This window comes from Loxodonta africana, chromosome 8 (genome assembly GCF_030014295.1).
Source record: "Loxodonta africana isolate mLoxAfr1 chromosome 8, mLoxAfr1.hap2, whole genome shotgun sequence".
NCBI classification, from domain to species: Eukaryota; Metazoa; Chordata; class Mammalia; order Proboscidea; family Elephantidae; genus Loxodonta; species Loxodonta africana.
Window position 1 is genome coordinate 79,262,196 of NC_087349.1, and position 14,958 is coordinate 79,277,153.

At 35.4% G+C, this 14,958-nt stretch overlaps 1 protein-coding gene across 1 annotated transcript in view; it reads left to right on the forward strand.

Moving 5' to 3' along the window:
- HDAC9 (histone deacetylase 9) overlaps positions 1-14,958 on the forward strand; it is a 794,698-nt gene that overhangs the window by 489,574 nt on the left and 290,166 nt on the right. The window lies entirely within an intron of this gene.

Here is a 14,958-nt window from a genome sequence, read left to right on the forward strand (position 1 = left end):
CTGCCAACCTTTTGGTTAGCACCCATAGCTCTTAACCACTGCGACACCAGGGCTCATTGATGAGCACAGGTAGCTGAAATTAATCTATTTTTTGGATAAAGTAATGTAAGTTCCACGGTAGGACCAAAATATTTGATGTGCGGATTCAGTGGGTGATGACAACTAGAAATAATTGTGAAAGATGTATAATAATTGGAGTTTGGCTATTGATTGATGTGAGCAACATATGGCAGCTAGTAAGAGCACACTTAGCAGAAGCTGTACATCTTTGGTTTCTGTGGACGAGGGTCTTAGTTAAAACATTGCTGTGAGGATAATACTCTGGTAAAAAGCATCACAGGTAAGTTGATAAAAATAATTGCTCACGAGACTAAATACAAATCTAGGAATATTTCAGAAGCCAACCACGAAAATACATGCAAGAATGGAGATGTCACAATAGACTCAAAAAGCTTTTTTTTTTTTGTCATCCTGCTATCTATAGAGGCATTAATAGAAAGAGGATTTATTAATATGAAAATCTTAGTAAAGTATAATAATATATGTAAGAAAAACAAGCATATGTATGATTCTGAGAAAGGAGCTAAAACAAGTACGGGCACGGAAAAGCAGCATATTTGGTGGTTACTAAAGTTGTGGAATCCCTGGTGGTATGGTGGTTAAGTGCTAAGACTGCTAACCAAAAGGTCAGCAGTTCAAATCCACCAGGTGCTCCTTGGAAGCTCTATGGGGCAGTTCTACTCTGTCCTATAGTGTCATTACGAGTCGAAATCAACTCAGTGGCAATGGGTTTCCGGTTTTGTTTTTTTTTTTTTTTAACTGAAGTTGTTTATGAAGATGGATAAAGAGCACGTTACCTATCTACCCTACACAAAGTATGGGTGGAATGATCATATTAAAATACAAATGTGTTCTGATCAACCCCCTCTAAGTGTCCAAACCCACTCTGAAAAACCTGGAAGCTTAAACCAATCACTGACTTGACATTGCTCTTAGGGATATGATGCAGTATCTTTATGCAGAATGTAAATTCTCTATGGCCTTACCCGACCCACTGTGAGCCAGCAGCCCACTCACATTATGAACACGTGCTGATCTGCCTGTCTTCCCTGGTAGTTGCCAGGCACCCTATCACCAGAGTAACTTCGCACATGCTGTTCTCTCTGTATGAAATGTTCTTCTTCCTCTCTTTGCCAGTTTAAATACTCTCTTCATTCATCTTTCAGTTCAAGCATCACTTCTTCAGAGAGACTTTTCTTGACTGCTCCTAAAGTAGCACCCTGTAACACTCCTTCGTAACCTTTTCCTCAGTTGCTTTTCTATGTATATTCACGCAAAACCCTGATTAACGTTTGTCTCCCTCACTAGACTGAAAACCCCATAAGTCAGTGACTGTGTCTATTTTGTTCACCATTGTATATCATCTACTTTCTGATACAGGGCATAACACCTAGAAGGTCTTAAATATATGTTAAATGAATGAATGGCTGAATGAATGAATAAATAAATTCCACCACAGTCCAGAAATAATTATAGAATAGTTTTAAATTGTGAATTGCCTTGTTTGTGATCTTTATTTTTAAGTTTGAAGAAATGTTTAACAAAGACATTCCTTTCAAAAGATAAACAACGTATTTTTAGATGTATTAAGTTACATTCATCTTAACAAATGTACCACAGTATTATTGTTAATGGTCTGGTTGCTGAGGAAACAGCAATTTTCAACTTCGAACTACAGTGACAAGTGTTTTATTCTATTTAAGGTGTTTTCTTACTTGCTATGGGTTGACCTGTGTGTTTCCTCAAACACTTATCTATTTCAAGAGGAGGATTTTCTATTTTAAGAGGATTCTGTGGTTAAATGCCAAAATGAATATAGGTTAAACAGTATTTTTTTTTCTTTTTTGTTAGCTAAACATTTTAGCAGGAAGCTATCAGACATTGGTTTCTGGTTTAGTGACAAAAGAGACTTGAAATAACTGGTCTTTGACCCACACTTACTTTGGGGGAAGGGTGAAATGGAGGTAAAGTCACACATTTTCTTGAGTTTGACATATTTGGTAATTTGCACAAAACCGTTAGGATCTGGAGACTGGTTGTGAAATATCATGGGTGACTCTCCTGTTGTTGAGTTTAGTAAGACCCTTTGTTGGGTTGAGTGATGAGGGAATGGTGTTTAGTGCCTGATTCTGCAAGAGCTCTGATCCTACTCACTTGGGGACACCTCTTCAAGATAAATCCATTGAAGTCATGTGTCTTAATTAGCAATGATTCCTATTGCTTGTCATCCTCTCTCAGCATAATTTTTTTTCTATCTGGATTCTAATCATCAAAGGGGAGGAATAAAGGAAATGGTCAAGAGATTCATCATATTCAAATGAAACCTCTTTTTCCTCCTTTATCTTCAGGCTATTATTTTTAGACCAGAGCTCTATTCATTTTATACTGTTAATTAACCACCATCCAGACAGAGGATGCTAGCCTAGGCTGTTGCACAATATCATCTTCCTCTGGGCTCTTACGTAGTTAAAATAATTTCAATCTGCTTTCTTGAACATTTTTTATACAGGCAATTGTAAAAATATGGAAGCTGAAAAACAAAGGAACAAAAATATAACTTGTTTTCTTTACTTTTTTTCATTGTGAAAGAAATTACTCAATATGGACTAGTTACTCATTTAATTAGAGAATTCAAATGTGGTTTCTTTTGTATTCTACAGTGGAGAAAAATCCCCATTTTCCAAGCACACTCCAAAGAGGTTGGATATTAAACATCTCTAAACCAAGACCCTTTCACAAATGTAAACATACAGTACAACCAAATTAGTCACTTATTTTCCCCTTATATTAGTTTCCTAAGGAGTGCTGGTGGTGCAGTGTTTAAGTGCTTGGCTGCTAAGTGAAAGGTGAGCCACTCCGCAGGAGAAAAATGTGGCAGTCTGCTTCTGTAAAGATTACAGCCTTGGAAACCCTATGGGGCAGTTCTATGCTGTCCTATAGAGTCACTATGAGTTAGATTCTACTCAAAGGCTGGGGTTTGGTTTGGTTATTATTTTCCTAGGAATGACATAACAAAGTACCACAAATTGGGTAGCTTTAAACAACAGAAATTTATTGTCTCATGAGCTCTGGAAGCTAAGAGTCTGATATTGGGGTGTCAGCATGTTGATTCCATCACAGGCTTTCAGGGACAATCTATTCCATGCCTTTCTCCTAGGTTCTGGTAGCTCCAGGTGTTCCTTAACTTGTAGCTGTAGCATCACATGTGTCCTTTCTCTTTCCCTGTCTCTGTGTATCTTCTTCTCTTTTGTAAGGATACCAGTCATATGAGATTCAGAACTAACCTACTCCAGCATGACTTCGTGATAACTGAGAACATCTTCAATGGCTGTATTTCCAAACATGGCCGCATTCACTGGTATGGGGTTAGGACTTCAATGTATCTTCTTGAGGAAGAGAATCCATAACACCTCCGTCACCCTTATATCTGAGGATATGGACAAATGTTCCAGAAGCTATTTAAATGCCTTGTATGTTAGGTAGTAACATTTACAAACATTCTACCAAATTGAGGGAAAATGTTGCTAAAGAGTTTCAGCTTCACAGGTCAACAGCAACATTAGCATAAACCTCTAAACTTCAATCCAGAATTATGGTTTAACTAAACACTATGCACACTTTCAATAGCATGCACATAAATGCCAATTAACTTGAAATCAATGCCGTCTCATTCTGCCCTGATGCTTTATCTGAAAGCTGTATAGTTTTCAGGCCCCCAACCCTACTTTGTGAGTCATGGAATGTGTTGTTTATGGATTCTCATCATTTGAAAATGAGGACATTATACTATGCACAAAATTTTACCTTTTCTTTGTGCTTCTGTGTGTATTGTTTGCTGGCATTTAAGATAGAGATAGATAAAGACTCATGTTTGGAATGAGAAAAACTTGAGAACGAAAGAGGGGGACTGACCGGACCTCACTGGGAGAAACCAGTGAGGACACGGATACATCATCTATTCTGTGCCTGAGTCTGCCCTAAGGGCCACCACTTGGCACTGGAAGGAGGGGTGGTGGAGAAAAAAATGAGTGCTTTCTGTTGCTGGCGAACACTGACGTGTTAATCCATCTTCTCCTGTGACTATGCACACTCTTCCACACTAGAATGAATAAATGCTACTTACCACACCATTAGAGCGTTAGAGGCACATTCTATCTTTTTGTGTTTTTACTTAACACAAAAGAAGTGCTTCGGCATCCAACTCATGAATTAGTTGGCAATTTTATTTATCACAAGCAATAAAATATTTTAGCATGTACATATATATTAATTATAAATAGATATTCACAAATTATATAAAGCACCACTGTGTCAATGTATTGTATATGTTACAAAGCACACACACAATATAGAAACTGAAAAACATAAGATAAAAATAAAATAAACATTTTAAAATAAATTTTATTTTACGTGTTAATGAGATACTTTGTTGTGATAAAATAAGTGTCATTATTTTTTAACAGATTTCTTAAGATATAATTCACATACCCTACAGTTCACTCATTTAAATTATACAATTCAATTATTTTTAGTAATTAAGAGTTGTGACACTAACAACAATTTTCATAGCCCCCGAAAGAAACCCTGTACCTATTAGTAGCCAAGGTTCCTGGGTAGCACAAATGGTTTGAACTTGACTACAAACCTAAAGGTTGGCAGTTCGAACCCACTCAGCAATGCCATAAAAGAAAGGCACTGTAACCTACTTCCATGAAGATTACAGCCAAAGAAACCCAACTGAGCAGTTATGCTCTGTAAGACCTAGGGTACTGTGAGTCAAAATCAGCTCGACAGCCATTGGCTTTTTCTTTTTTTCTTTTTAGCAGTTATTCCCCGTGTCTCCCAAAACTCCGAGCTGTAACTAATCACTAATCTACCTTCTGTCTCTTTAAATTTGCCTTGTCTGAACATTTGATATAAATATGTGGTCTCCTGTGATGGGCTTCTTTCACTTCCTATCTTTTTACATTTCATCCATCTTGTAGTATGTATCAGAACTTCATTTCTTTTTATTGCTGAATAATAGTTCATTTCAAGAATGCCGTATTTTATTTATCCATTCTTCAGTTGATGGACATGGGTTGTTTCTACTTTTTAACTATTATGAATAATGCTGCCATGAACATTTATGTACACTTTTTGTGTGGATGTATATTTTAATTTCTCCTGGATATATACTCAATAGTGAAATTGCTGGATCAGATGGGAACTCTATGTTTAACTTTTTTGTTGTTGTTGTTGAGAATATACACAGCGAAACGTACACCAGTTTAACCGTTGACTGTGAAAAATTCGGGGACATTGATTACTTTCTTTGAGCTGTGCGACCATTATCACCCTCCCTTTCTGGCCCCTAAGATTCCTATGTAATTCCTATCTAATCTTTTGAGTTGCTGTTGTCACTTTGATCCCATATATCTGTTGCCTGTCTAGCCAATTCTGACTCATAGCAACCCTATAGGTCAGAGTGGGACTGTCCCATAGGATTTCCAAGGAGCAGCTGGTGGATTCGAACTGCTGACTGTATAGATAGTTCTTACAAGAGTATAATGCTTAAGGCAGATTTGGTTTTAAGAAGGCTTCAGGGGATATTTTTGGTTTAAGGATTATCTTAGGGAAATAGTTTCAGGGGTTCTTCCAGCTTTCATGGCTTGAGAAATTCTAGAGCCCATGAGAATTTGAAATTCAGTTCTGCATTTCCGCCCTTTTGATCAAGATTCTTCTATAGAATCTTTGATCAAATTTTTCAGTAATGATAACCAGATACCATCTACTTCTTCTAGTCTCATGGCAAAGGAGGCAGTTGTAAATTTTTAAGGAACTGCCAAACTGTTTTCCAAAGTGACCACATCATTTTACATTCCCATCAGTGGTATATGAGGGTTATAATTTCTCCACATCCTCACCAACACTAGTTATTATCTGTCCTTCTGACTCTAGCCATTCTAGTAGGGGTGAGAAGTAGCATCTCATTATGGGACTGATTTGCAAATCTCTGATGGCTAATTACGTTGGTCATCTTTTCATGTATTTATTGGCCGTTAGTATTTTTTCTTTACAGAAATGTCAATTCAGAAACTTGGCCCATTTTTAAAATTGGATTGTCTTTTTATTATCAAGCTGTAGGAATTATTTACATATTCTGGTACAAGTTTCCTAACAGATTTACAATTTACAAATATTTCCACTATTTTGTGAGTTGTCCTTTCACTTTTTGATAGCCTCATTTGAAGCACAAAAGTTTTTAATTCTGATGAAATTCAACTTAGTTTTTCTTTGCCACTTGTGCTTTTAGAGTCATATCTAAGATTTACTAATTTATTTTCTTCTAAGAGTTTTATAGTTTTAGCTCTTACATTTAGTTTTATGATCTATCTGTAGTTTATTTTTGTGTATGTTGTAAGAAGGGGTTCAACATCATTCTTTTGCATGTGGGTATCCAGTTTTCCAACTCCATTGATTAAAACGACCATTCTTTCCCATCATGACACCAATTTTAAAAATGAATTGAACCTGAATGTGAGGGCTTATTTCTGGACTCTCAATTCGGTGCCTTTGATCTACATGCCTAGCCTATGCAAGGCACACACTATCTTGATTACTGTAGCTTTGTAGTAGGTTTTGAAATTGAACACCTCTTTCCACCTTGGGATATACCTCACAGGGAATTTCTGCTATAAGACCCTTGTTCAAGTTTCAGTGTCTATCCATATATTAAATCTTATTGTGGTTTGTTTTCTTGTACTTGTATTTGAAAATCAAATATGAATAGAAGCTCTACTATTTTCTCCTGTACCCTAACAGATTATCATCTACACCTCACTTTGGAGACCACTACTCTCAGGTACTATATCAAGGTCTTACTTTGTACTATACTTGTCTTTAGCCAGATGTCATTGGCCAGTGTCTTGTCCAATATTTCCAAGAAATATTGAATCACTTGTACATACTCAGTGACATTTTCCAGGAGAGTAGGTTGCTATGAGTTGAGAAATCAACTCAAAGGCACTTAACAACAACAACCAGACATTCTCTGAACTTCATTGTTACAACCCTGTGTTGTCTATGGTTCTAATGGGGTAAGGTAAGGAACACACAAAATCCTAGAGGGTATTTTAGTGACCTAGAATTGTCGACAGACCTCATACAATGTGAAGAAGGACAAAAAACAACATGATTTTACATTAATGTAGATACAGCATTTCAGTAAAAAAAAAAAAAAAAAGAAAAATCAGAGAGTAGATTTTTCCCTCCATCTTAGACTGGAAACAGTTGTATTTCTATGCTGTAAATACACACATTCCCCAAACCTAGCACCTAGTGAGTCCCTGTTGTATGCCAGGCTCTACGTTCATGACCAGGAGAACAGTGCAGTTGGGGTTTCTGTTCATGAGTAGCAGTCTCACCTTGTCCAAATCCAAACTAATTATCTGTGTTTTTTTTTTTTTATTATTATAGATACATGCCCCCCACACACCACCTTGACTTAGCAAATTCGGTTACCTAAAATAGTGATATAATAACATTTCTATATAAGTTTTAATGTAAAAAATATGTTTGTTGTAGGCAATTGGAAAATACAAGTGAGCAAAAATAATAAAACAGCAACCAATCATATTATCAGTATTCAGAAATAAAAAAAAAATTTTTTTTAAATAATTGCTCTAAAAGTATCTTTTTATTTTTGATACTTTTTAAATATTTATACATTTAGATTTGTTGTTTCTTCTGTCTCAATTCTACATTTTAAGCTCTTAATTTACATCTTTCTGAATTCTTTTTATGAATACTTTTAGTATGTTAAGTAGTTTTCTCACTCAGAAAAATGAGTTATTTAGGTATGTGTTTTTAAATTTTAAAGAGTAGTTTTGTTTTGGCAATGGATGTCTCTGTTTATAATGTCAGTGTACATGGTCTATATGATATTAATTCTTTAAAGTTTATTAACACTTGCTTTATCATAATGGTCAATTTTGTAAATGTCACACATATGTTTGAAAGCATATGTGTTTATTGGCTGCGAAGTTTAGTATATCTTCAAGTAAGAAACTATGTTATTCAAATCTTCTATAATCTCCCTCATTTTTGTTACAAATATGTTATAATCTCCTGTGATGTGCATTTTTCAGTTTTTCCTTGTAGTTCTGCCAGTTTATGTTTATACATTTTGAGCCTATGTTATGGGGTCCCTACAACTTTATAATTTTTGTTTGGTTAATTAAACTTTTCTATTATAGTTATCTTCTGTTCCTTTATATACTTTTCTCTTAAATTCATTTTGTCTATTTTTAATATGGCTATACAGGATTTTGACTCTTGCTTTGTTAGTATTTTGTCTATATATCTTTTTCCAACTTGTAATTGAATCTTGCTCTGCCACAAAATATGGCCTTTTAAATATTTAAATATTTAGTTCGATCTGACGATCTCCATCTTCAACTAGTAAATTGGGCACATTCACATTAACTGTGTTTAGTGGCATGGGAATTTGTTCCTAGCATCTTTATTTTGTGGTTTATGTTTGTTCAGGCTTTTCAATGCTTCCATTTTTCTTTATTTATTTTTAGATTTTCTCTTTATTTTGCTTATTTTACTTTTTCTATTTTAAAGTTATACACATTATTTCCATTTATTTCATATCTACACTTAAATTATTAATATGCATATTTTATTTAACAATCCCTAACATTAACTAATCTTTCTAAATCCATCCTGGAGAATACAAAGACTTGAGAGCATGTAAAGTTCCATTAGCCTTTGGCATCTTGCAAGAGAATCTATGGGGATATTTCCAATTCTAATTTTCTGTAAAATTGAGACTTCTGAAATTCAAAATACTATGAAGCAAAGAGAAAATTCAATTTGTTCATGACACCAAAACAAGGAAGAACATATTCTTTAAACAAATGCTTTAGAAATAGAATTTTTAATGGAAATATATTTTTATCCTAACAATTTTTCCCCATGATCTTTTCTTCACTTACTTTTAGGTCTTATCTTTAATTAAACAAAGTCAGAGAATTCTGATTATTTCAAAGACTGAACACATAATTTTTGATTTCTATTATTATTTGCTCACTGGCAATGTATGGTGATATCAATTATAACACAGTAAGTAATGCCTGTTACTTCCAAATATATCTGGAAACCAACATAACCATCTAGAACACAGTGAAAACTCAGAAGCCATAAAATTGGTCCCTGGATAGTAACAACAAGAAAGCAAAATGAAAATAAAAACAAAACAACAACAAAGAGAAAGCAAACCCCCAAAATTACAGCTTAAATAAAATAATAGAAACTTTGAATTCTTTTTAACCCAGAGGTTTTATTCCTTTATAATCCTAATTAGCAAATCACCATTGCATAAATATTTTACTCTAAGAAAGAACACTATGCCTGCCATACACAGAACTTCAGGACATAACCCTCCTCGTTTCTCAAACAGATGGCTATGCCTATCACCACCTACGACTCTGGGGTGCTGGGGCCATGATGGCATTAACGTCTTGGTAGGCAACATTAGGAATTTATACAATCGATGCAGAGTACCTCTTCTGTGAAAGTAGTTGGGCAGCTTTTATCAGTGGGAGCAGACAAACGAGGCACAAGCACAGTGGACTGAGAGCACCCGTATACAGAAAAGTCTTCATATCTCAATAATCTCAGAGAATTTTCCTATATCACATTCCAGCAAAGTAACCAATCAAAACAAAGATCCCAATTAAATCACCTGAAAAAAGAAAGACTAACTTATGCATAAGAAAACAGACTTAATATGGTATGTTTAAAACTTATTTTAATAAAAAATAAATTTTTAGGGGGTTATTATTCACTTAAGAGGCATGGCACATTCTTCATTGGTGCTCAAAAAATAAAAGGTTAATTTGGGTATCTAATTTTTGCTAACAATAGGTTCTGCACTGTTCAACACTTTAATTTTCTATGTAGGAGAGAAACACGCACTTTTGTACTTCAAAAAAAACCAAACACCTTGCCATTGAATCCATTCCTACTCAAAGCAACTGACAGAGTGGAACTGCCCCACAGGGCTTCCAAGGAGGTGCTGGTGGATTCAAACTGCTGACCTTTTGGTTAACAGCCCCAGCTCTTAACCACTTCACCACCGGAAGTACAAAAAAAGAACCACAGCCAAATTTATTTCTCATTAAAGTTGCTAATAAGGAGCCGTGTTGGTACAATGGTTAAGCACTGGGCTGCTTAATGGAAAAACTGGCAGTTTAAACCCACCCAAAGGGCTATGCAGGAGAAAGACCTGGCTATCTTGTTCCTGTAAAGATTACAGCCTAGAAAACCCTAAGGCGCAGTTCTACTGTCACAAAGGGTTGCTGTGAGTGGAAATTGACCCGACAGCACCTAACAACAAGATAAAAAAAAAAAAAGTTTTTTTTTTTTTTTCCAACAACATAGCTAATTAAAAAAAAAAAAAAAAAATACTGAAATACTGAGATCGATTCTAGCTACAACAGTACAGTATAATCTGTTTCCAACGTCTTAGGAAGCATGCTTTTTTTGGTGAGGAGGTATACCACCTGAAATAAAAGTGGCTTAGCATTTTGTGATAGCTTGATGACTAATATACTCCATAATATTGTGTGGCTTACTGAACCGTCACTATTTGGTCTCTATATTAGAAGCCATCTCTCATTCGTAAAAGCACATACTGTAGCAACTCTTTTTAAAAATGAATTTGCTTAACCAGACAGTGTTTAAAATATTTTATCTCCTCTATAGTCCTTTTTTGGCAGAAGGTCCAAAAAATGTTTGACCTGTGTCTGCTCTAGGTCCCGCGATTATGAATCTGTCTTAATGAGGCGTTCGAAAGGTTCAACGTTTACCATTTTTCTTAATTAAAGTTTAATATAGGCGATATTTGGAAAACTTGGAAACCATACAAAAGCAAAAAGGAAAAATAATCCATATACCACCGAAGTTTTTGCATCATTATCTCTTGGCTCCAACACTAACTAATTTCTTTTGATAATTAATGCAAAGTATAATGTCCTTTGATAATTGTTTTGTCTGGTCTTTATTCTCTGTCACTTCTTGATTCTTTTGTGTCATGATTGCTTATAATATAATTTTTTTGTTTCATTTTATCCTTAGGGTAAGATTCTAAGGATCACTACATATCTCCTTTTTATTCATTTAACATTTATTTATTAAGCACTATATGAAACAGAGCCCTGGCTGCACAGTGGTTAAGAACTTGACTGCTAACCAAACAGTCAGCAGTTGGAATCCACCAGCCACTCCTTGGAAACCCTATGGGGCAGTTGTACTCTGTCCTATAGGGTTGCTATGAGTTGGAATTGACTTAATGGCAACAAGTTTGGTTTTTACATATGAAACATTGTCCTGTGGATGGATATAAAACCTTCAATAGGCAAAGCCCACATCCTGGTGGTATTTACTAACTAGGAATAAGGTGCTTGAATTTTGGGTGTTAATACCCAAGATCAGGAACCATGCTTAATTCATTTTCCTTTCCATACAGCCCAGCACAGCCCTCTTGCCTTCTGGTTGCATAATAGCTATTGGACGAACACTAATATTCGATGAATAAATTATCAAATAAGTAGTTATTTGTCACTTACCTATATTGCCACATTTCTAATGGCAAGACTGTTAGAATATTGGTTAAGTAGGATGTTGCCCACCTTTGGTTGTGAAATTTTATTGTATTTATGACTTTGCAAACTTTTATCCCATTATCTCACAGGTTCTGAGAAACTCAATTAAAGCAATAAATACGCACTCTTAAAAATAGTAAGATGGTTTCATGACTTACATGGAGTTGTTGCGGGATTGAGGTATTCTTTAAGAAAGAAAACATTTGGTAACCTCATTCATCTAAATCATGGTGATGGTGCTGAAAAAACCAGGACTTTTGCCTTGCAAATATCTGTTGCATATTCTTATGTTTAATGTGCAAATAATTATTTATCTTCTACAAATCATTAGAAAAAATATAACATGCAGCAAGAGACAAGTGGACAGATGAGTTAGATCCAGTGCCAGGTTCAAAAAGCTTTCAATATTATTTCACACACAATGCACACGCACACACACACACACACACACAATGTATCTACAGGTTCCGCACAATCTTCACTTGCCTAATTCTAATATATTGTTTGCATCTCAAATTAAATATCACTTTCTAAGAGGGAAATCCCCTGACTACGTACATCAGTTTCTTCTTTGTAGTTTTTCATAGCACCCTGCAATTTTCCTATGCAAAACTCATTATAGTCATAATTTTATCATACTTACAAATATTTTAGTATCCATCTCTGCACTACAGAAAAAGTTTCAACTAGCAAAGTATTTGGCACAGAGTATGAGCTCAGTAAATAGTTACTATGTGCAATAACTAATATATGAAAAACTATGGCAGGGAATGGGACAGGGAAAAACAAAGTGTAATCAGAATTTAATGGAGGGGGAAAGCACATTTAATACGGGAGCTCAAAAAAGGCCTTGTGTAGAATTCGAAGTGGACCTTAAAAGACATGTATGAACACTAAATGTGGAGCTCCGTAAGCACCGCTAAGGGGTGATACAGAAATGATACATTGATGGAATCAGGAATGTTCCTGGCCAATGTATCCACTAGGCACAGTAGACACAGAGCCCAGGGCTTGAGGTAATTTTAGGGGCCTGCAACATGTTTTCATTTTAATATTTTTTAACCTGAAGAAATATCAATATGAAAATAAAGAATCTGTAATGGATCCAGTCTGAATTATATTTGTCTTTATACCAATGTGATCATAAAATATAAATTATACATATATATGTTTTTATTTTAGCTTTTTTTTTTTTAAATGGAGAAAGGGTCCCAAAAGGTATAAGTACCAGAGCCCAAAGATATGATAACACAGCTGACAGGGATGCTATTTGTTAAACAGTAAATAAGATTTTGGCTAGAACTTAGAAAAGTAATGGAAGATCTAAGACTGAAAGTGTAGATTGGCCTCAGGTTAAGGACAGTCCCAGATAACAGGCTGAGGAGGTTCTTCAAACTTTGGTCTACTTTCAGAAACTTTTTTTGTATCAATTCCTTGCTTCTAGCAGGGCTTTAGGAAGAGAATTCTTGCAGGAATGAATAGGATGGTTAGTACCAAAATTAGGGTGATCACTTGGGGCCTTTTGCATTAGTTGAGATGAGGGTTAAAGAGGAGATTGCAAGGGATAGAAGGGTTGGATGCTACCAACATGAGGAATATATTTACCTATGCATTTTAGATCAAATGAAAAAACTGTCTTTTCAAGACAGAAAAACTCCACAGTCGTCATTACACATTTGAATCCCCTACTATTGTAAGTTCCATGTGAGGAGGGACAGAGTCAATCTTACTGTTGTATCCTCAGGGCACTGAACATGGGAAACACTCGAGAAAACACAAGAATTAGGCTCTTGTATAAACTGTTAAGACTATTATAACTAGAACTAGATCTCTGACCCAAGCCATCCCAATCACCAAAGCAAATGTCCAAAGTCTGAGTATGTGAAAAATGGCCTTCTGATTGATTGGTGGTTTAATTATTCTTCAGAATAAAAGAGAAGTAGTGACGTGCACATTAATTATAATCTTCTTTTAAAACTAGATTTAAATTATCGTTATTTTCTTTTCCTAAACTGAGAAATCTCTACTAGGATCTAAAACAAAACTCATTCATAATTGTAACATATATTCATACATAACATTAACGCGTATATACAGAGAAAGCTACTATTACATAGAACTGCATAGTATCCATTGAGTACAAAGGTTTTGTATATATTGCTTGTTTTCTCCTTATTGTATAATTTTTACCCTTAGGATATGCCAGGACTCATGCTGGAGATTCAAAATGAATATGACATTTTAATGGAATATGCTGGGTGCTAGGGGAGTACCATCAACTCACAGTTACCCTATATGGCAGGGTAGAACGGTCCCATACGGTTTCCAAGGCTGTAAGCTTTGCGGAAACAGACTGCCACATCTTACTCCCGCAGAGCCAATGGTGGGTTTGAACTACAGACCTTTCAGTTAGCAGCCAAGCACTTTAACCAATAGGGTTGCTATGAGTTGGAATTGAGGGCAATGGGTTTGGGGTTTTCTGGAGGGGAGCACTTAAACGAAGGTTAATGGAAGGTGTCCTTAAGTGAGGTAGTGTTTGAGCCAAGTTTTGAAAGAGTAAATGCTATCTAGGTAGATTGAAGCAGACAGGCATGCACATTTTTTAAATTTTAGGAATTACATTTGTATTTCGGGATATTATTAACCTTTTGGAGGGTCATCTTCCATATGCATGAACTATAAAGATCATGCTTTCCTACCACTGTTCAACTGTTTTCCATGCTCACAAAAAACATGAAAAAGGAAAGGAGCATAAAAAAAAACACAAAGGTTATAAATTCTTGATGTTGAAGAAAGAGGAAATATTCAATGTATAGTAATGATGGTTAGATTAGCTACCCATCTGTGTTTTAGTGATTGTCTTTCTTAGAGACAGAGGAATAAACTGAGTCTTCCAGAAGCTTTCAAACTGGTTCTTTGAGTTTGTAACTTGAGAAGTATGAAGAATGATAACATTGTTAAATCACTGAGAATATATTTAATACTCTATAAAAAAATTAGTAACTGATAATATTGAGATTATACCATACAACAGCCACAAAAAATTAATATTCTATACATTATACGAAGGCTGGAAACCCTGGTTGCATAGTGGTTAAGTGCTACAGCTGCTAACCAAGAAGTTAGCACTTCGAATCCGCCAGGCGCTCCTTGGAAACTATGGGGCAGTTCTACTCTGTCTTATAGGGTCGCTATGAGTCGGAACCGACTTGACGGCAGTGGGTTTTGCTTTATATGAAGGCTA